Here is a 22854-nt window from a genome sequence, read left to right as displayed (position 1 = left end):
ACTCACCTTTCTCCAGAATATTTGAGAACATGAGATTTTTGTCACACTTGCATTGTTATGCTGATCGCGATTGCCCCAGCTTTTCCACTGGTACTTATTGATCTATGCTGCACTCAACATGCTACATGTCACAGCCAGAAACCCAAGCAATTCTACATGTTCCTCAATGCTATAGTAATAGGCCTATACTTGTGTCTACTTTTCACTGTGAATGTCACTAACTGTCATCTGGTTTCCTAGCATAGCCCAATACATTAGAATACATGGCCTCGAAGTCAGGCCTAGATTCAAATCCTGACCTTGCCTCTAGCTTTATGACCTTAGGCAAATAAACTTTTCTGACTTTCAGGTTTGTTTATCATGAAATGGCATTTACAATATTCATTTCATGGGAATTAGGAGGAATCATAAATGAGGTTATGACTATCAAGTACTTAGGACTCTATTTAGCATAAAGCAGGAGCAGAATAGGAGAAAGTTTCCTCCCTTTCTCTCCTTTTTCTGTAACACTTCTTCAGTCAGTCCGTAAAGCTGTGATTCCCAGGGTTTGAGTAATATCAAAATCACCTTGAGATCTTGCTAAAATCTGGACTTCTGAGTCCCACTCCCAGAGTTTCTGTTTGAATAGATTTTAAATGAATCCTAAGAATGTGTAAGTCTAACAAGTATCCTCACTCATTCACCCACCCGTGATAATTGTTCTTCTGGTCCAGGGACAACATGTTGAAAACCACCTCTGTATACAAACAGCAAAAAGAAAAAACAAAATGATCACTAAAATTTGAAGATAAAAGCCTAATACACATCAAAACATTTTGTTTTAAAAAACCATTAGAGGCCAGGTGCCGTGGCTCACGCCTGTAATCCCAGCACTTTGGGAGGCCGAGGTGGGCAGATCATGAGGTCAAGAGTAAACTATCGCAAGAACAAAAAACCAAACACCGCATATTCTCACTCATAGGTGGGAATTGAACAATGAGAACACATGGACACAGGAAGGGGAACATCACACTTCGGGGGCTGTTGTGGGGTGGGGGGAGGGGGGAGGGATAGCATTGGGAGATATACCTAATGCTAGATGACGAGTTGGTGGGTGCAGCGCACCAGCATGGCACATGTATACATATGTAACTTACCTGCACATTGCGCACATGTACCATAAAACCTAAAGTATAATAATAATAATAAAAAAAAAAAAAAAAAAAAAAGATCCAGACCATCCTGGCCAACATGGTGAAACCCCGTCTCTGCTAAAAATACAAAAATTAGCCCGGCGTGGTGGTGCGCGCCTGTAGTCCCAGCTACTCCGGAGGCTGAGGCAGGAGAATCGCTTGAACCTGGGAGGTGGAGGTTGCAGTGAGCCAAGATCGTGCCACTGCACTCCAGCCTGGTGACAGAGTAAGACTCCATCTCAAAAAAAAAAAAAAAAAAAAAAAACCCATAAGAAATATTTAACCCACCTTTTTAAGGAAAATAATAATAAAGCATCTCAATAAGTGATTCAATGACAGAGTGTACCAAGTGTCATTTTCACACTGTAGTGAATGTTGTCAATGCTCCTTCATGCCCTTTTTCCCTCTTGTTCACACCAGCTCCCTGTGCATTTTCACTCCCAATATCCAGCACTTGAATTGTTATTGTCAGCTTTGCCTAGAAGCCCTGATAGCTGAAAGTGCCTGGGGTTTACATGTTTCTGGGTTAAGCCTTTGACTAATGACTGGTGTATACAGCTAAACAAACACTATAGCTCCTTGCCCCAGCTAGGGATGACTTTCAGGTGTGACCTGCCCTGTCTCCTGTGAGAACAAAGCCAACATTACCCTTCACGGGACTTTGACTGGTATCGCTCTGTTTCTTTGTCCTTCTTTTCCAGCTCTCATCTCTTTAGTTCTCTACAACTTTTACTTGGGACCACTTCTTTTTGTATATTTTTTATTTATAATTGACACATAATAATTGTGCATACTTATGAGGTGCAATGCAATGTTTACATAAATGTGTAATAATCAAATCACGGTAATCAACATATCTATCACCTTAAACATGTATTATTTCTTCATGATGAGAACATTCAAAAACATCTCTTCCAGCTTTTTTGAAATATATAACACATTACTATTAACTCTAACCATGCTACTATGTAACAGGATACTGGAACTTGTCTCTCTTATCTAAATGTAGCTTTGTACCCATTGACCGAACCCTCACCATCCCTCCCTCCTTCATCCTATCCCCATTCTCTGACAACCACTATTCTACTTTCTACTTTTATGAGAACAACTTTTTAGTTTCCACATATAAGTGAGGTCATGCAGCATTTGTGTTTCTGTACCTGGCTTATTTCACTTAACATAATTTCCTCCAGGTTCATCCATGTTGCCACAAATGACAGGATTTCATTGTTTTCTATGGTCAAATAGTATTTCACCATGTATATATACCACATTTTCTTTATCCATTCGTCTGTTGATGGACATTTAGGTTGGTTCCATATCTTGGCTAAAGTGAATAGTGCTGCAATAAACATGAACACAGGTATCTCTTCAACATACTGACTTCACTTCCTTTGCATATGAAATCCCACTACCTAGTAATGGGATTTCTGGATCATATGGTAGTTCTATTTTCAATTTTTCCTCTTTTCCATAATGGCTGTACTAACTTACATTTCTACCCACAGCGTGTAAGGGTTCCCTTTTCTCGTATTCTCCCCAATATGTGTTTTTTGGTTTCTGGTTTTTTATAGTAGCCATTCTGATTGGAGCAAGGTGATATCTCTTTGCAGTTTTAATTTGCACATCTCTTGGTCATCTGTATGTCTTCCTTTAAGAAATGTCTATTCAGGTCTTTTGCCCATTTTTTGAGTTTTTTTTGTTGTTGAGTTGCTTCAGTACCTTATCTATTTTGATTATTAATCCTTTAGCAGATATGTAGTTCACAAGTATATTCTCTCATTCTATAAGTTATTTCTTTGCTTTTATTATTTTCTTTCCTGTGCAGAAGCTTTTTTGTTTGACACAGTCCCATTTGTCTATATTTACTTTTATTGTCATTGCTTTTGAGGTTTTATCCAAATAATCTTCATCTAGACCAATGTCATTGAGCTTTTCCTCTATGTTTTCCCTTAGCAGTTTTGTAATTGTAGGTTTCAAATTTAAGTCTTTAATCCATTTTGAGTTAATTTTTGTATCTAGTGGGAGATAAAGGTATAGTTTCATTCTTCTGTATGTGGCTATCCAGTTTTCCCAGCACCATTTCTTTTGAAGAGGCTGTCCCTTCCCTATTGTGGATACTTAACATCTTTGTCAAAAATCAGTTTGCTATAGATGTGTGGGTTTATTTCTGGGCTTTCTAGTTTGTTTCATTGGTCTGTGTGTCTGCTTTTATACTGGTACCGTGCTGTTGTGGTTTTTTTGTTTGTTTGTCTGGGAAAGTCTTTATCTCTCCCTTGTTTATAAAAAACAGCTTTTCTGGGTACAGTATTCTTGACTGGCCAGTGTTTTCTTCTTCAGTACTCTGAATATATCATCAGGCTCCCTCATGGCCTGTAAGGTTTCCACTGAGAAGTCTACTGCCAGGTGAGTTGTAACTCCCTTATGTGTTATTTGCTTCTTTTCTCCCACTGCTTTCAGCATCCTTTCTTTGTCTTTTACATCTGAGTGTTTAATTGTAATATGTCTTGGGGTGTACTTATTTGGGTTGAATCTGATTGGTGACCTTTTACTTTCCAGTATTTGGATATCTGTATCTTTATCTAGGTTTGGGAAATTTTCTATTATTACCCCTTTGGCATTCTCAAGTCCCTACTGAATCTCAATAACCTGAATATTTGCTCTTTTGATGCTGCCCCATAGTTCCTATAGGCTTTCTTCATTCCTTTTCATTTTTTTCTCCTCTGACTGTGTATTTTCAAATAGCCTGTCTTCAAGCCCACTGTTTTGAAATATGTAACATATTATTATTAACTCTAACCATCTTCTTTCCTTTGCTTCTTAACCAGTTGTTTCCTTTGGTTTATCAATTCTGCTGTTGATGCCCTCTATTGCATTGTTCATTTGGTTCATTGTATTTTTCAGCTTTAAGATTTCTGTTTGATTTTTTATTATTATTTCAGTCTGTTAAGTTTCTCTGATAAATTACTGAATTGTTTCTCTATATTATATTGAAGTTCATTAAGTTTCCTTAAAGCAGCTATTTTGAATTCTCTGAGAGACCATGCTACTTTAGGGTGTCTTATTATGTTCACTTGGTGAGGTCATGGGTTCCCCAAATGTTCCTGAGGCTTATGGACATGTGATAATGCACAGACATTGAAGGTTTAGATATTTATTTCAATTGTCACAGTCTGGCTTTTTCAGTGCCTATCCTTTCAGAGAATCTGTTGTTTAACCATAGAGGCTAGCATTGTGCCAAGAGCAAAATAGGTACTCAAAAATTAGTTTGTTAAATTGATGAAAGAATGAATTATGGTTCTGCCACTTACAAGCTATGTGACGTTGGGTAAGTTTTCTTATCCATTAATGTTGGATAAAAATACCTATCCTGAAGGTTCTGCTGTGAGAATTAAATTTTTTTAAAGATCTATAGAAGTGTCTGGAATATAGTACCTGCAACTTGATAGATCCTCAATAAATTTTGGTCACTTGTTCTGTCAATTTCTCTACCCTCATGTTTTAAGCACGGGGCATGGGATAGCCCATGGGCACTTGGGAAATACTGTCAGAGAACCCTGGAATCCATGTCAAATAAAGTGAAATGGAAGAAATCAAACACTTCACCGTAGTTGTGCAATAACAATAAACCAACCAACCGATTTGTGTGGAAAGCCCACCCACACACCTCTTTCCAGAAGTACCACTTTATCCACACCCCCACATGTAGAGAAACCTGGCTTGCTTTTCCCAGACAACTTGCAGTTTTTCCAAGGACTGCTAGTCAAAGGGAAGGTGAAAATCATTGTCATTAAAAATTTTTAAAATACTTGAAACTGAGAAAAAAAAAGAGAAAAAGAAAAAAATACTTGAACTGAGATTCTTGCAAGGGAAAAAAATATTAACATGTTCCCTGAAATGTTTCCATGCTATTAAAAAAAGAAAGAACTCTACGTTACCATATTTATTACCAAAGCAAACTCCTTTTAATCTATTGTTTTGTTCTTCTCTGATTTTCAGCAATTCACATCTCCCTGATGAAGACTAATTTCCATAAATGCTTTACAGAATTCAAAGAGGACAGATCTATGGATCATTCTAATATTATTAATAAATGCTAAGAGGGTGTAACAAAATTAATGAGGAAATTTAATAATTCTCCTATTGGAATTTCCTTTCCCTGTAGTTCCCAGGGGGAACATGTTAGTGAGCACTTTCTGTAGACAATATTGTTTAATGGAAACTTTGCAAAAATTAGAATTAGGCCTTTGGTGAACAGGGATCTTTAATTTAATTTGTTTTTACTGCCAGAACACAGGGAGTTACTCACAGCGGATTGCACCAGCAGGCAGCCCGTTAGAATTAAGTTTTGTTGTGATCACCAGGGTAATGACTTCTCCAAGGCCCGGTGTTTGGAGAACAGTGTGGTTTAGTTATTACGGGAATCGTAAATGGCATTCATAAAGTCCTGGAGGAGCAATCGCATTGCAGAGCAGCCTTATAAACACGGGAGGCCAGTCACTCGTCACATACTTGAGAGGAGAGAAGGGGATGGCTGTAATGCATTGGGGGAGGGGGAGAGGCAGAGAAGTCAGAGAGGAATGAGAAGGAAAAGAGAAAAAGAGGGGAAAATAAGATCCCTTGCTTTTACTTGGATTTTTTCCCTTAACGTGTGTCTCCAGTTTAAAACACAAAATTAAAACCCTTTGTTACAAACATCCAGTTTACTGTTACTTCCCTGTTACTGATGCTGTTGCTTCCAGCTCAATAATATAGAGCCAGCCTCTCTAGAGATATACTGAAAAGGTAAGGCTTAAATACAAAACTGCCACTGCTCAGTATCTACCCAAAGGAATGGAAAGCAGGGACTCAAACAGATATTTGCACACTTCTAGGCAGAGCAGCACTATTCACAACTGCCAAAAGGTGGAAATAACCTAAGTGTCCATCAACAGATAAATGGGTAGAGAAAATGTGGTGTGTACACACAGTGGAACATTATGCAGCCTTAAAAAGGAATGAAGTTCTGACACATGTTACAACATGGATGAACCTTGAAGATACTATGCTAAATGTAGTAAGCCAGTCATAAAAAGACAAATAGTGGATGATTCCGCTTCTCTGAGGCACTTAGAGCAGTCAAATTCACAGAGACAGACAGTAGAATAGACACTACCAGAGGGCAGGGGGAGGGGGATTAGGGAGTCATTGCTTAAGGGTTACAAAGTAACTGTTGAGGTAATGAAAAGTTTGGGAAATAGTGGTAATGGTTACACAACATTGTGACTGTAAACAATGCTACTGAATTGTACACTTAAAAATGGTTAAAATGTCCCGGCGCCGTGGCTGATGCCTGTAATCCCAGCACTTTGGGAGGCCAAGGCGGGTGGATTGCCTGAGGTCAGGAGTTCGAGGCTAGCCTGGCCAACATGGTGAAACCCCGTCTCTACTAAAAATACAAAAATTAGCCGGGCGTAGTGGCGCAATCCTGTAATTCCAGCTACTCGGGAGGCTGAGGCAGGAGAATCCCTGGAACCCGGGAGGCGGAGGTTGCAGTGAGCTGAGATCGTGCCATTGCACTCCAGCCTGGGCTACAAGAGCGAAACTCCATCTCAAAAAAAAAAAAGAAAGTTAAAATGGTAAATCTTATATTGTATATTATGTTAGATATTTTATCACCATAAAAAAGGATGGGGAAGGAGACCCAGGCTTTGGAAATCTTTCTTCCTTTTTTCCCCCTCTTCCTTCTATCCCCACCTCTCATATGTAAATCTCAGTTTCCCACGCCTTGATTATATAAGGTGAAATGAGCAAAAGTGCATAGCTCATAGTAGACGCTCAGTAAAATAGGCATCCTTCCTCTCCCTCAGATTGTCTGTCAATGAAATTATGTGGATACCAGTTCAGTATCTTTCTCCTTTTCTTTATCTTGTTGAGTTTATGTTTTTCTTTTCTTTCTTTTTTTCTTTTTTTTTTTTTTTTAAAAAAAAGGTGTTTAAAATTATTTCTATGGAAAAAGAACCTGGTTCTTTCAGAAAACCTTTTTTTGGCCCTCACTGAGATGTGTGAATTTCAGGCACAGGGTTGGGAGCAGGCTTTTAAAATGACCACTTGTTCGGAGAATGATTTCACTTGGAATTCAGTTCATAAAAAATAGCAGCAGAAAGCCAACAGAGAATCAACTCATTTGACCCTATTCCCAAAGACAGGGCAGCTTCTGATTGGCAGTTGCCACCGCAAAGGCCGTGGGATGAAATTGAACGCTGGCACGTTTAGGGATTTCTTGAAGTCAACTCAGAGTTAATATGAAACATTACCAAGGAAAACTAGGTTTTTCCGTCTCGTCTGCAAAAAGCATCATCAGGTAAACTCTTATTCCTAGGAGAGAAAGTGAAGGCCCAGGTACTTTAATAATTTCGATTTAGAGATTTAGAGCTGTGGAAAAGCTTTCTCCCCAAATTAAAGAAGACTCTAATAAAATTTGTGCCCATAGTTAGGATTACAAAGGGACCAAATTGTACCTACATGCTTTTTTGATAGCTTACTCTCAATTATCTTATCTTACAGGAAATAAATAAGCCCAAAATACAGATTTAATTTGATTTGTTTTTCCCACCCCTTCCCAAAGAAAATTTAAAGTGGATAATAACATTATTTGGCTGGAGACGCTCTGGGGATTTTTCTTTTCTTTTATTTATTTTCCAAATTTGGTCTGGGTATTTTCTTTCATAACAAAAAAGCATTACTATAGTATATAATATGTTATTTAACATTGCTGAGATTAGCAGTTTTGATAAAGAGCTCTATTTGCATTTGCAGCTTTTCACTGAAAAAACCAGCTCTGGTCTGTATCTCAGATCATCATGCAATGCTTGCTATTTAACCACATGGCTGTATCTTACAGCTGGTGGTGGATTGTGACCAAATTTTAAAGAAATTAACCAAGAGTTTCTTTCGCAATGTGTTTAGGAGGATGTGCCTAAAAATAATGGCAACAAACACGCATATCACTGTCTTTCCAGGACTGGATTAAGACCTTTAGAGAGCCGAACCTCTTAAAAAGATTATGCTGTTCCCATCCCTCTGTGATCCAAAATGCAATAAAAACAAGAGTAAACTGTCCTCATTGCTATTACTATTGAAGTGTACTGTTTGCTTTGCCTGGGCTTTGTCCAGGGTTAAATGGCACACGTTGGAAGTCCAAGTCACGCTTCGGCCACCCAGGTGCTAAAATGAGGCACAAGGCATGAAGACGTTGCCGGGCACTCCCACAGCTAAGCCTGCACTGAATGAAAACATGAAACCAGAAGGAATTGATCCTGTATTTTCAATCATCTTGCATGACCTAATTGGATCGACCATTTTAATGGAACTGTCTCATCAATTCAAGCAGCCAGTCAATTAAATCTAACAATCCATTTAACTGATCTCCTCCTGCCCCCACAACACTAGCAACGATTTGAACGGATGGAATTCACAGGTTGTTTTCACATCATGTACACACGGCCTTAATGACGAAATTGGACCCGTGCCACTGCTGAGCTCATCGATTATATAGAAATCACTCCCTAATATGTGATCTCCCCACCTTCTTTCAAAATAAAATAAAATAAGAATCAAGCGGTCTGGTGGCCGAAGAGTGCCTTGGCCTGAGGCTGTGAGGATCACAGAACCCAGCCTTTAAATGTCTTAGTATGTCTTAGTATGTCTAAGTCTTATGTCTTATTATGTTAATGTCTTGGTATGGCCGAGTGCGGTGGCTCACGCCTGTAATCCCAGTACTTTGGGAGGCTGAGGCAGGTGGATCATGTGGTCAGGAGTTCAAGACCAGCCCGGCCAACATTGGTGAAACCCCATCTCTACACAAAATACAAAAATTAGCTGGGCGTAGTGGCACATACCTGTAATCCCAGCTATTTGGGAGGCTGAGGCAGGAGAATGACTTGAACCAGAGAGGCAGAGGTTGTAGTGAGCCAAGATAGTGCCACTGCATTCCAGCCTGGGCAATAGAGCGAGATTCCATTAAAAAAAAAAAAAAAGTCTTAATACGACTCCTGCCAAAACGGACTTGAGGCAGCAGACATCCACTCAGTACATTACAGGTCTCTGCATGCATTTCCATGCATATCTGAGCCTGTCAATGTGACCACAGGTTCCAGAAAATTCACAGCACTCTCCAGTATAAATATTCTGTCCTGTTTTCCCCATAAGTGTACCTCCCTGGGTCCTCATTTTTTTTATTTCAAAACTATGGTCACTGCAGCAATCAGACTTTTAATAGTCCCCTTCTGGCCACCTACAAGGCCTCGAGCGCCCATTAAAACATGGTTATAGGGCTCTCTCATAAATTGCCAGAGTGTGTAAATTGATACAACTTCTATAGTAGGCAATTTGGCAAAAATCTATCAAAATCACAAACACATATATCCTTTGTCCAGAAAGTCCACTTCTCAGAATCTGTCTCATAGACAAACATATTCTCAGACTTACGGAAAAACCTAAATATAGGATTAGTCGTTACAGCTTTGGCTGTAATAGCAGAAGATTGCATGCTATGTCAATGTTCATCAATCAGTCACTGGTAAAATACAGTATCATAAATCCATACCACGAAATAATACACAGCCATCAAACGAGGAAACTCTATGCATTGATATGGATCAACCCTCCAGACAGAATATAAAATGTCTAAAATTTAAGATGAAAACAATATATATAGCAAGCTTCCATTTATTTATTTTTTAAAGGAAACACTTATTGATGCATTTGCTTTTTTATGCGTAATGTAGCTCTGGAAAAATGCACAGGAAATAGTGAATGCCTTAAGGGAGATCGCTGGTAGGCCAGGGGTTGGAGACTTACAGGAGTGGGAGGAAGACATTTGATCATAGTCTTCTTTTTTGCTTTGAATCTAGAAGCACATAAAGCTTTAAATATTTAAAATTTTGTATTTTTTTTCAGTGGTTTGGCAAGTCTCCCAGGCCCCCAACATCCACTTAGACCCCAATTCTCCAGTCTTCGTCTAAAGGCTATCTGTCTATCTATCTATCTATCATCTATCTATCTCTCAGGTCTGGGTCTCTAGCTACACTTTTTTTTTTCCTCTCTGGAGTCCTCCTTTCTCCCAGGACCTTTTGTGTCCGTGACTAGGGGACAACTTGCCTGTCTCAAACACTTGAGCAACTCTCACTCACCTCACTCAACTAAGATGCTCATGGCCCCTCTGTGTCCAAGGCCTGATAGGGACAGTGAGGGGACCCCAGAGCCAGGCTTGACCTATCACAGACCCTTGGGTGCTGGAAAGAACAGGCAGCTCCTCAGCTGTGTGTAGTAGACAAAGGGGAGGTTCAGTGTCTTCAGCTGTGCATGGCAGCCCCATTACTCCAGGCCTGTGTTCTCTTTCTTCCTTTTTTTTTTTTTTTTTGATAGAGTTTCGCTCTTGTTGCCCAAGCTGGAGTGCAATGGTGCGATCTCGGCTCACCACAACCTCCGCCTCCCAGGTTCAAGTGATTCTCCTGCCTCAGCCTCCAGAGTAGTTGGGATTACAGGCGCATGCCACCACACCCAGCTAATTTTGTATTTTTAGTAGAGACAGGGTTTCTCCATGTTCATCAGGCTGGTCTTGAACTCCCGACCTCAAGTGATCCACCCGCCTCAGCCTCCCAAAGTGCTGGGATTAAAGGTGTGAGCCACAGTGCCCCGCCGTGTTCTCCTCTTTCGGACTTCTGGGATGGTCTCAGATCTGAAGCCCAGAACAAGAGCATTACAAGGTTTTATTGAGGAAGGTGTGGGGTAAGGCCTGAGGATCTTCCCACCTCCTGTTTCTTGTAGCTCAAAAAACTAATTTTCTTTCTTACTAAAAATATACTTAGTGATAGGATATATTCTTGCTGAGTGATAACCCCACGCTGTCTCATTCATTAAAATAATAATGTGTTTTATTCATTCATTTTTTCATTTATTTAGGCAAAACATCACGCAACAGCTGGTTATTTGGCAGAAAAAAACTGAAACTGACTCCCCCAAGTCTGGCAGCTGTGTAGACAATCTTAGGAACAATAGGTGGCCGAGGTAACTTTGGGAATATGTCTCTGGCATTTGACAAAATTCCCTGTACCTTTCCATCTCCTAGTCCAAATGTCAGTGATAAAGCCTAGTACCCTTCATAGAGCCTTCCTTTAAGAATGCACAAATCGGCCAGGCATAGTGGCTCACACCTGTAATCTCAGCACTTTGGGAGGCCGAGGCGGGTGGATCATTTGAGGTCAGGAGTTCAGGACCAGCCTGACCAAAATGGTGAAACCGCGTCTCTACTAAAAATACAAAAAGTTAGCCGGGTGTGGTGGCACACGCTTGTGGTCCCAGCTACTCAGGAGGCTGAGGCAGGAGAATCACTTGAACTCGGGAGGTGGAGGTTGCAGTGAACCAAGATCGCGCCACTGCACTCCAGCCTGGGCACTCCAGCATGGGCAACAGCGGGAGACTCGTGTCAAAAAAAAAAAAAAAAGAATTCACACATCTGCTTTATCACAAATACATAATATCTAAAAGCATCCCATTCATTCATTCAACAAATATTTATTGAAATGCCATCGGCGCCAAGTGCTGCAGAAACAACAGCAAACAACAAAGGGCCCTGCTGTCATGGGGAGAGAGTCATAAACATATAAATCATAATCACATGGAGAAAAGTCTATGAAGAAAAATAAAACACATGCTTCTGAGTGATGAGTACCCAGCATCCCAGCATTTTCTCCTTTTTGCCTTAGAAAGCACAAAAGGGAGAAAAGGAAACTAAGCTGTTGGCCATTCAATGACATCTAAATAAACCACACTGAACCAAATGCCTGGTAAATTCCTGGGTGCGAAAGTTTCGGTTTCCAGTAACACAGACTATTTCCGTGAAATGACAGGTTAATTCTGCTAACAATCGAGTTTGAAATGGACAATGGCTGTCAGTGGTCCAGGACAGACCTTTAGAGATTAATAAAATAAACAAAAGTCCCTACCGGTCTGAAGTTAAATACTCTTCCAGATTTAAAAATATGCTAAACCTAGACACCCAGGAATAAGGCAAGAAGGATAACAGGGATGAACGGAAGCCCTTCGCACAGAAACGGAAACCTGGGGAGTTGAGAAGGAGTGGTGTTATTAAAGCAAGCGTCCAAAGTCATTGCTGGTAAAAATAAACAAATAAATAAATAGCTTGGTTTACAAAGAGAACAAAAGGTTGATGTTGTGTCCGGTGATCTATCCCGAGGTTAGGTAGAAGGTGCAGAATATAAAAAGTTGAGTGTTTATCCCATACTACACACAGCAGTATCAGAATAGCAATATCACACTCTAACACTTGGTGTAATTTATGAGAGTTGTTTAAAAAATGCTTTCGGGCCGGGCACAGTGGCTCACACCTGTAGTTCCAGCACTTTGGGATGCCAAGGTGGGAGGATCACTTGGGGCCAGGAGTTTGAGACCTGCCTGGGCAACATAGCAACATCCAGTCTCTCCAAAAAAAAAAGTTAGCCCAGCATGGTGGTGTGCACCTGTAGTCCCAGCTACTTGGGAGGCTGAGTTAGGAGGATCACTTAAGCCCAGGAGTTCCAGGTTACAGTGAGTTATGAATCCACCATTGCACTCCAGCCTGGGCAACAGATTGTCTCGAAAACAAACCAAATAATGTTTTCATATGCTCTCTCATTTCCCCCTATTTTTGTGGTCATCCCATATCTGCATTTTCAGATCGTATAACCATCATATGCACTGTCCTGCCTCCGGTTTAGCCCTCATTTAATCTTAGCTCTAGAGTAACTATCAACCCCAGCCCTGTGTCACTGTCCTCTAGCCATTTTGCTTGTCTACAGCTAGTCCTTTATGAGAGTCTGTAGGAAGGGGCTGTCTGAAAGATGTTACTCCATTTTTTTCTGGCATGAAACATCGTTGTCAAAAATCTGATGATAATCGAATTCACTTTCTGGGTCAGGTTCTTGCCCAAAGTATTTCTTTTCCTTTTTGTAAGCCCCTAAATTTTGCTAGAATATGTCTCAGTGTTGGTCATTCTGGGTCAATATTCTCAGGAATATGGTACTTTTCAAAATGTAGTTTTTGTATTTCAGGAAAACTGTCTTGAGTTAGAGTTCTTGGTTCTATGCCATTGCTTTGCTTCTTTGCGGGGGACAACTATTCTGTTAGCTACCATCCACATAGACCCTGTGTCTTGGACTTCCCAGCAGTCTCCACCCTCTCTCGCTCTTCCGGGCACTTACGTAACGCTTACTGACTGGGCTGTGGCACTCACTCCTCCATTTTTTCTCTCATTCCTTGCTTTTTCTTTACTTCATGCACTTTTTTCTCCTCTCCCTAAAAAAGACCACAAATCCTTAAGAGCCGGTACATTGCCTTATTCTTCTTTTCTGTATATCCCAAACTGTTCTCACCCACCACAGCTCTGAGTTCCTTGTAGATATTCATCAAATTTCTTGTAATTGAATCAAATAACCTCTGTGCCCTGAGACCCCTCTGAGTGGCTCCCAGGAGACTGTAATAATCTGCCTCTTGCAGGAAAGTTGAGGACGTGATAGGGAACTGAAAGCAGAAAGCTCCTTTAAATTTTCAGTAGGTGGTTGGGAGCCCGATCACCAGCTGTCCCGTCCCTGTAGGTCTCACCTAATCCACTGTCATAATCCTGGATGAAATGCATAGGCTTATTCTGCTAAATCTGATTGCTTGGTTTAAAAAGTAATGCATAGCTTCATATATCACTATAACAAGGAGGAAAGGCCATTAAAATGTTTACTTATACTTGCTGGGCATGTGGTCATTTGGGTGTGATCCACTTTGCCTGCCTTACACACTTGCTTTGTTTAATAACATTTTTCTTAAAACAGAACTATTCCTGATTCTGTTTTTTGTAAAGGAAATAATTTTCATGTACTATGATGAAGGCAGTCTCTTATTTTGTGTTTGACTGATATTCCATTGATGTATTCCAGACAATTAAAGTGATCTCCAAGGTAGTGGAGTAGCTTTTTACCTACTAGGTTTAAATAATTTTTAATCTTTTCTCATTTCTAATAAAATCAGATTTAGTATAATCATTCTCTTCCAAAATCATTTGTAGACTAGAAGAGAGTTTTCAAATGTTCTTACTTGCAAAGCCCCCAAAAATATTTTCAAAAAAAAATTTTTCAAAAAAATTTTGTCATAGGTTTATATTATCACAAAAAAAATCACTTCTAGTGCTTTCTATTTTATTACTATTTTTTAGGTAAAAGTGTTATATTATTTTTTAAAGGTTTTTTCTTCAACAGGCCAATCTAATAAATACTCAGCCATCTGTTGAGAGATGAGGAATCTTAGGATAGGCTTATTAAGCCCCAAAGAGTCTGGAATTGGACTGCCTGAATTCAAATCCTGCTCCTTCACTTCCCAGTTCTGTGATTTTAAGAAATTATATAACCCTTCTCTCTTCTGTTTCTTCACTTGTTAAAATAGCACTAATAAGAAGCACCTCATAGCATTTTTGTAAAATGAGATGAACTGACACACTCAATAAACGTGTGCCTGGCACACAGCAAGTCATGAGTGGAAGTCAGAAGCTCCTGCTACAGGTCCTCCCTCTTCTACACAGGCAGCCTTCGACATCTATACGGCATCCTCTGCAATCCTTTGAGTGTTTGGTTTTTTTAGACTTTCTCGATAGTCTAAATTAATTTTAATAAAGAATTGGAATGCTGGCCAGGCATGGTGGCTCACACCTGTAATCCCAGCACTTTGGTAGGACTAGGTGGGTGGATCACCTGAGGTCAGGAGTTTGAGACCAGCCCGACCAACATAGTGAAACCCTGTCTGTACTATAAATACCAAAAAATTAGCCAGGCATGATGGCGGGCACCTGTAATCCCAGCTACTAGGGAGGCTGAGGGAGAAGAATCGCTTGAACCTGGGAGATGGGGGTTGCATTGAGCCGAGATCACGCCATTGCACTCCAGCCTGGGCAACAAGAGCGAAACTCCGTCTCAAAAAACAAAAGAATTGGAATGCCACTGACACAATGCTTTAGGTTGCGGTGATTATACCTCCCTCAAATTTCTACCAAGACAAAGTCAACTCTGCAACATTCTATCAGAACAAGGACAGTTGTTCCAAACTGGCCATGGAAATAAGGAGTCCTTCAGTCTTACAGGAAGGGTAAAGACAATAAAATGTCAGTGATTCTAAAACCCTCGTGGTCCAGGATATTGTGCTTCTTGCCGTGAAATGGCAACTCTGAAATGCCTGAAACTCTGGTTTTGTTCTTCTTTACATAGACAGACATTCACTGACAACCTCATTAATAGTGATGCTGTGCCATTTCTTCTAAAAACTCGTTTAGACAAATTATCCCTTTCAAGAGCAATAACAATGTTTATACATCCCCTTTCCTGACCAAATTTGCTCAGGAATGTGAAAATCCTGATGTTATCCATTTGAAACACACTAATCGAACCATCCTGATGCCGGCTCATAAAAGCAGGCTGTTAAAATCAGTGGGCCAATTATGCTAAATAAAATAAGCCAGTCACAAAAAGACAAATATTGGGTGATTCCACTTATATGAGGTACCTAGAGTAGAGGCAAAAACTAGAATAGAAATTACCAGGGGCTGGGAGGTGTTTAATGCGTATATAGCTTCAGTTTTGCAAGATGAAAAAGTTTTGGAGACAGATGGTGGTAATAGTTACACAACAATGGGAATGTCACGTAACACAACTGAACTATACACTTAAAGTGGCTGAGATGATAAATTCCATGTTATATGTATTTTCCCACAATCAAAACTAATAGTAATAAAAATATTAGAGGGCCATAATCAACTCTACCCTCTTTCTACAAGTTTGATACACAACCAAATGGTCAAGTCAGAAAATGTTAGAGGAAGTTGGTGCAGGTTTAGCTTTCTTCAAGTTAGATGAGTTTCTTTCTTCCATGCACCAAGTGTACTACTCAGCCAGACCCAAGGTCTTACAGTAAACTGAAAAGTGAGGCTCTGGCATGTGGGGAAGAGAATCTGAAGTCACAATCGCTGGAAATTGTAGTTGTCTGTATCTTTCATCGGATTGGAGTGTCAGAAACTCAAACTTCGGGAGTAGGAGACGATGACATTTCAGGAACACAGAATAAATAAGTGCCGTCCTGCCAAGGCTGATCTGGGAAATGGGCCCAACAGCTCTGCCCTTTCCTGTAGATCAAGGTGTGTGTGTTAGAGGTGTGGGGTATCACACCATTGCACAGGAAATGGGCCATGGGCACACACCATTTGAACAGGTCCTCCCTCCTTAGGGAACACACGGAGATAAACACTCCATCACAGGAATAAAAACAACCTGGTGCACATCAGAGGGCAAAGAATAGCACCTGGACCTGGGCCCTCTACGGTCCTATGGGAGAGTAGGTTGAGACAACGTTTTGGAGGACAATTAGACAACATCCATATCTATTCTAAAACATAAAGATTCCATGATCTACAAGACTCTAATTCTAAAAATTTATAGTATGGAAGAAAATATAAATAAATACCTAATAATTGAGTGACAAGAATGGTGGGTGTGGCTAGGCATGGTGGTGCATGCCTGTAATCCCAGCACTTTGGGAGGCTGAGGTGGGTGGATCAGTTTGAGCTCAAAAGTTCAAGACCACCCTGACCAACATGGTGAAACCCCATCTCTACTAAAAATACAAAAATTTGCCAGGTATGGTGGTGCAGGCCTATAATCCCAGCTACTCAGGAGGCTGAGGCATGAGAATTGCCTGAACCCGGGAGGTGGAGGCTACAGTGAGCCCAGATCGTGCCACTGTACTCCTCCAGTCTGGATGGCAGAGTAGGACTTCGTCAGTAAAAAATAAAAATAAAAAAATAAAAAATGGTGGGTGAAAGGGCCAGGCATAGTGGCTCATGCATGTAATTCCAGCACTTTGAGAGGCTAAAGCAGGTGGATTGCTTGAGGACAGGAGTTTGAGACCAGCCTGGGCAACACGGCAAAACTTCGTCTCTACAAAAAAATACAAAAATTAGCTAGGTATGATGGCATGCGCCTGTAGTCCCAGCTACTTGGGAAGCCGAGATGGGAGGATCACGTGAGCCTAGGGAAGCTGAGGATGCAATGAGCTGAGATCGTGCCAGTGTACTCCAGCCTGGGTGACAAAGAGACCCTGTCTCAAATTAAAAAAAAGAAAAAAGAAAAAGGAATGATACATGCAGAATTTTTATAACAAGTAACTCTTGGCTTTGGTTAAAATAAATTTTGAGACTGGGCATAGTGGCTCATGCCTGTAATCCCAGCACTTTGGGAGGCCAAGGTGGGTGGATCACAAAGTCAGGAGTTCGAGACCAGCCTGGCCAATATGGTGAAACCCCTTCTCTACTAAAAATACAAAAAACAAAAAATAGCCGGGTGTGGTGGCACATGCCTCTAATCCCAGCTACTCGGGAGGCTGAGGGAGGAGAATTGCTTGAACCTGGGAGGCAAAGGCTGCAGTGAGCCAAGATCGCTCCATTGCACTCCAGCCTGGGCAACAGAGTGAGACTCCATCTCAAAAAAATAAATACAAAAATAAATTTTGATATAGCCATATGATTCAATGTAAAGCCTTTTCTTAAAAAGTATCTTTATGAGAATGTTTAATAGCACGGAAGATATTTATTCCATATCATTATACAAACAAAGCACATTACATAATAATTTGTTTAATAGGATTTTATTTTTAAAAGGTAAATATGTAGATAAATAGATATAGGTAGTTATCTGGAAACACAGGTAGCAAATTATTAAATATAGCTATTTCCCCAGGCGCAGTGGCTCACACCTGTTATCCCAGCACTTTGGGAGGCCGAGGAGGGCAGATCACGAGGTCAGGAGATTGAGACCATCCTGGCTAACATGGTGAAACCCCGTCTCTACTAAAAATACAGAAAATTAGCCGGGTGTGGTGGCGGACGCCTGTAGTCCCAGCTACTCAGGAGGCTGAGGCAGGAGAATGGCATGAACCCAGGAGGCAGAGCTTGCGGTGAGCCGAGATGGTGCCACTGCACTCCAGCCTGGGTGACAGAGCAAGACTCTGTCTCAAAAAAAACAAACAAATAAATAAATATAGCTATTTCATGGATGATGAGATTACTGCTGATTTTTGTTGTCATATGTTTGCTTCAGTGAATTTTCACTTATAGATCTATGTTATTTTCGAATAGCGAAAATAAGTTTTGTTAACAAATAAGATATATACTATACATATGTGTTTAGTATGTATATGAATTTTCAGCCAAGCAGCATTGTATTTACACAGTGGTTCTCAAATGACAGCTCATAGCCTCTGGCCATCCCCAAGACAACTTGCAGGAAGTCTGTGAAATCCAAACTATTCTCAAAATAGTTTTTTCCTACCCCCGTAGATATCATTATTACTTAAAAAACTACAAATTATTGTGATTAGGACCTGAGTAAGTGTTAGACACATTCTTGAAAATGAACAAAGTGAGGCTGTCACTTCAAGGAAAACAATTGGCAGCATCTGTTGCCAATGATAAAATACATGCTTTCAAATAAAAATCAGAATTGTATCAGCCACCATGAACTTAACAGCTTGCAATACTTTGAAGATTTTTCTGATGATATGAGGGGCAATATTAATGAATGTGATTATTTTATATTATATTAAAGATGGACTGTTATTTGGAAAAGCTACATAACTCAGTGAACCAGTCTTTTTCAAATGGCCCATACAAACTGAAGAATCATGTGTGGGTTAAAGATTTATTCAATGTGCAAGGCAGACCAATGAATTTTAATGTAACAGGTCACAAAAGTTCGTTAATATGGTTTCAGATTCCACATTGCAACTAACCTTTAAGTAATTGCTACTTAAAGGTATGGCAATTACTCAAAAAACTAAAAATAAAATTACCACACAATCTTAGCAATTCTGCTTCTGGGTGTATAACCAAAAGAAGTGAAAGCAGGGACTCAATCAGGCGTTTGTGCAACTATCTTCATAGCAGCAATAGTCACAATAACCAAAAAGTGGATGCAACCCAAGTGTCTTTGAAGGAATAAATGAATGAATGAATGAATGAACAAAATGTTGTGTATACATGTAATTGGGATATTATTCAGCCCTAAAAAGGAAGAAAATTTGGACACATTCTACAACATGGATGAATCTTGAAGACATTATGCTAAGTGAAATAAACAAGTCACAAAAAGATAAATACTGTATGATTCCACTCGTATGAAGTACATAGAACAGTCAAGTTCATAGAAACAGAAAGTAGAATGGAAATTGCCAGGAACTGGGGGACGTCAGGAATGGAGAGTTGTTGTTTAATGGATACAGTGTTTCAGTTCAGCAAGACAAAAAGAGTTCTGGAGATGATGGTGACGATTATCAGCGATGTGAATGTTCACTTAAAAATGGTGAAGAAGTGGCCTGGTGCGGTGGCTCACGCCTGTAATCCCAGCACTTTGGGAGGCCAAGGTGGGTGAATCACAAGGTCAGGAGATCAAGACCATCCTGGCCAACATGGTGAAACCCCGTCTCTCCTAAAATCCAAAAAAAAAATTAGCCGGGCAAGGTGGCGCAAGCCTGTAGTCCCAGCTACTCGGGAGGCTGAGGCAGGGAATAGCTTGAACCTGGGAAGCGGAGGTTGCAGTGAGCTGAGATCACTGCACTTCATCCAGCCTGGTGACAGAGCGAGACTCTGTCTCAAAAAAAAAAAAATGATGAAGAAGAAAAGAAGGAGGAGGAGGAGAATGGAGGGAGGGAGGAAGGAAGGGAGGAAGGGAGGGAGGGAGGGAAGAAAAGAAAGATCAAACAAACTATTTGTCAAGTTTGGGTATCACATCAAAGAAAAATATGTACAATTATATGAAAGGCTATTAAAATGCTCTTCCTCTTTCCAACCGTATATTTGTGTGTGGCCAGATTCTCTTCATGTACTTCTACCAAACAACATATTACAACAAATTACATGCAGAATCAGATATAAAAATTCAGCTGTCTTCCGTCTAACAAGCCAGACACAAAAGAGAGTTGCAAAAAGGTAAAGCAATGCCACTCTTCCTGCTATATATTCTTTTGTTTGAGAAAATATAATTATTTTCCATAATATGTTGTTATGTTAATATATAGTGGTTTTATTATTTTTAAATGGATTAATAATAATTTTTAACATGATTCTCAGTTCTAACTTCTAAAATATGATTAATATCAGTAGATACAGCCCACATAAACAACAGCACTTGGTGGGTTTCAGTGCTTTTCAAGAGTATAAAGTGTCCTGAGACCAAAAGAATCTCTGATTTAGCACAGAGTAAACCCTCAATAAACATTTGTTAAATGATGCTCCTCTTCCCCCTTCCTCGTTGGGAGTGTACCCTACAGGATAAGAAGTCAGAACTTCTCAGTCTCCATGCTAATCAATATATTACATTTCTCAAAAAATCTGCAGGAGATTTGTCTCACGTCCTGGGTCCCCTCCCAGCAGCATGTGCTGGGAATCTTGCTCTGTCCTGTTTGTCAAAAACACAGATCCTACTCTCTTAATAACCATTTGCCAAAAGTGTTGTCAAACAACTAACTGCACATAATTGAGCTTCTGAAAGAACATGCCCTCTGGTGAGTTTAAAAGAAATGTTACAAATTAAGATAATATATGATTATGTGAAACATACATCAAAATTGTCAGAAGGCTGCTATCTCAAAAATTATGAACTTGGCAAATGGATATATGTGGTTCTGTGACTGTCCACCGAGCTTTCCCTCTTGATTACTTTATCCAGGCATTTGCTGCCTCAGAAGTTGTTGTAATTCATATTGCTTTTCATTATAAGCCTGGGTTTGTACAAAGGAGTGATTAATTTAAAAAAATTCTCATTACTTGAGATACATTCCTGAAGTTTATAACAAAAACAACCAAAACAGATGGAAGGGCTGGAGACCCATCTGCCAGATGAAGTGTGTTCCTGTCTCTTTTGATCAATGAAATTGATGGGATGATCATTAGTGGGGGAGTAAATAATGAGGGGTCTCCTGGCAGAATCTTAGATATCTCTGAGAGCGCAATGCTGAGCACTCCTAGCAATGGAGTACACCGACTCACCTCTTGCAGCACACATTCTTGATGCTCTGCTCATGGGCCAGAATAGCTTCTGCCAATCTGCACCCTGGCTCTTTTCCTTTGGGTTCTGTCTGACCACTGGAGGCCACTCAGGCAAAGAGAGGACAAGCCTGGGAGGTAATGCCTGTTGGGAAAATCCCTCCACCAATAGCTTGCAACAGCTGAGAGATGAATGACTCAGCTCCCTTTTCCCTTAGATGGCATAATTCTGGAGTTTACTCTACACTGTCTCTGGGGGTTCCCCAGAGATACTGAGCCTAGTTGGTCACAGGGGCCATCTGCTCAATAACGCATATTTTATTGGCTTCCTTCGACATTTCAATTTTCCACTTCCCTTCTGGTGTTTCCCAGGATCGCCTCCCAAATAAACTGCTTGCACTAAAATCTTTGTCTCGGGGACTGCTTCTGGGAAACCCAAGCTATGACTGGATTTTACATGTCAAAAGTTGAACCTTCAATCATCCTTTTTAAAAATTTTGTTGGCTGCCTTAGAGCAGTGAGTGCGTTCTTACAAACTGAGGATCCTGCTCCCAGCACCCTGCACCTTCTCTTTGGGGGAACCCAACTCTTCCTAAAACATAGTATAGTCTGACAAGAAGCAATAAAGCTCTTTTTTTTTCTCAGAATAATATCGGGGCACGTTTTCACTGTCCCCCCACTACCTGCCAGCTGTATTCCATTTTCAGCACCTACAGGGTCCTCAGGCAGAACCGAAGGAAGACTGGTTCTCACCAGGGTGAAAGAGGAGAAAATGCAGCTGGGCCGGGCTGAGCAGGCAGCTGCCTCCACGCCAGCAGCCCCCCACCCAGCTGGGTGGTCACATTCCTGCCCTGCTTCTCCACACGGCCACTCTCCTGGTCACCGAGTATTTGCATGGGCTTTGCCCCCAGTTATCTCTGTCCCTTGATCTCGGTTTGCTTTTCTGGCCTCTGACCCCTCTGTTGGCCAAAACTTCAACTGTTATCATGCTTTTTTGTCCTAGTCACTGCTCTGTCCTGGCCGTCTCAACTGGCTGTCAACAGTACAGGCACAGAATGGGAGGGGATGAGGGGGAGAATTTCATTTGGTCAATTGAGTGGTTAAAAGAAAAAAGGTTGCTTTTATTATTTTTTTTTCTTTTTAGGCAAGTAACTTGTTTAACTTGCATTGATCAACCATTTGACCTAATCGACTCTTCAGTTTCAATGGTCAGGCTGATAGAAGTAGGTAAATAAATGAGAAAGAGCCCAACAGTTCAAGGCCTCCTGGCTTTTCCTCCTACTTCCGATCTGAAAGTAAGAGAAACTGCAATGAAAAAACCAAGTTTCTAAGCTTGTGGAAGGGAGGGCGGCCTGGCACTGTTTGTTTCATGAGAGAGTCGTGGTTGAGAAAACAGAAATTCTCATGCCGAACTTACCTTCTTTGAAGTTTTAAAAACGTTCTGTAGAAAACAAAAACATTCTAACATTTTCGTTTACAAAACAAAAATAAATTCCTCCCTAAGGCATCCACTCTTTGGTTCGTGTATTAGGCCTTCACAAATTATCTCATCAAGAATATAAACATGTCATTCTG

General features: G+C 40.5%; 1 long non-coding RNA gene across 1 annotated transcript in view; it reads right to left on the bottom strand.

Annotated features, from left to right (window-relative positions):
- Positions 1-22169, bottom strand: part of LOC129051018 (uncharacterized) — a 56127-nt gene extending 33958 nt beyond the window's left edge. Inside the window, exon 1 of the long non-coding RNA XR_008514974.1 lies at positions 21283-22169. This is a non-coding gene — a long non-coding RNA (uncharacterized LOC129051018). The remainder of the gene's footprint in view (positions 1-21282) is intronic.
- Positions 22170-22854: the final 685 nt, after the last annotated feature.

Source organism: Pongo abelii, chromosome 19, assembly GCF_028885655.2.
Source record: "Pongo abelii isolate AG06213 chromosome 19, NHGRI_mPonAbe1-v2.0_pri, whole genome shotgun sequence".
NCBI lineage: Eukaryota > Metazoa > Chordata > Mammalia > Primates > Hominidae > Pongo > Pongo abelii.
This window is presented reverse-complemented; position numbering and strand designations above follow the sequence as displayed.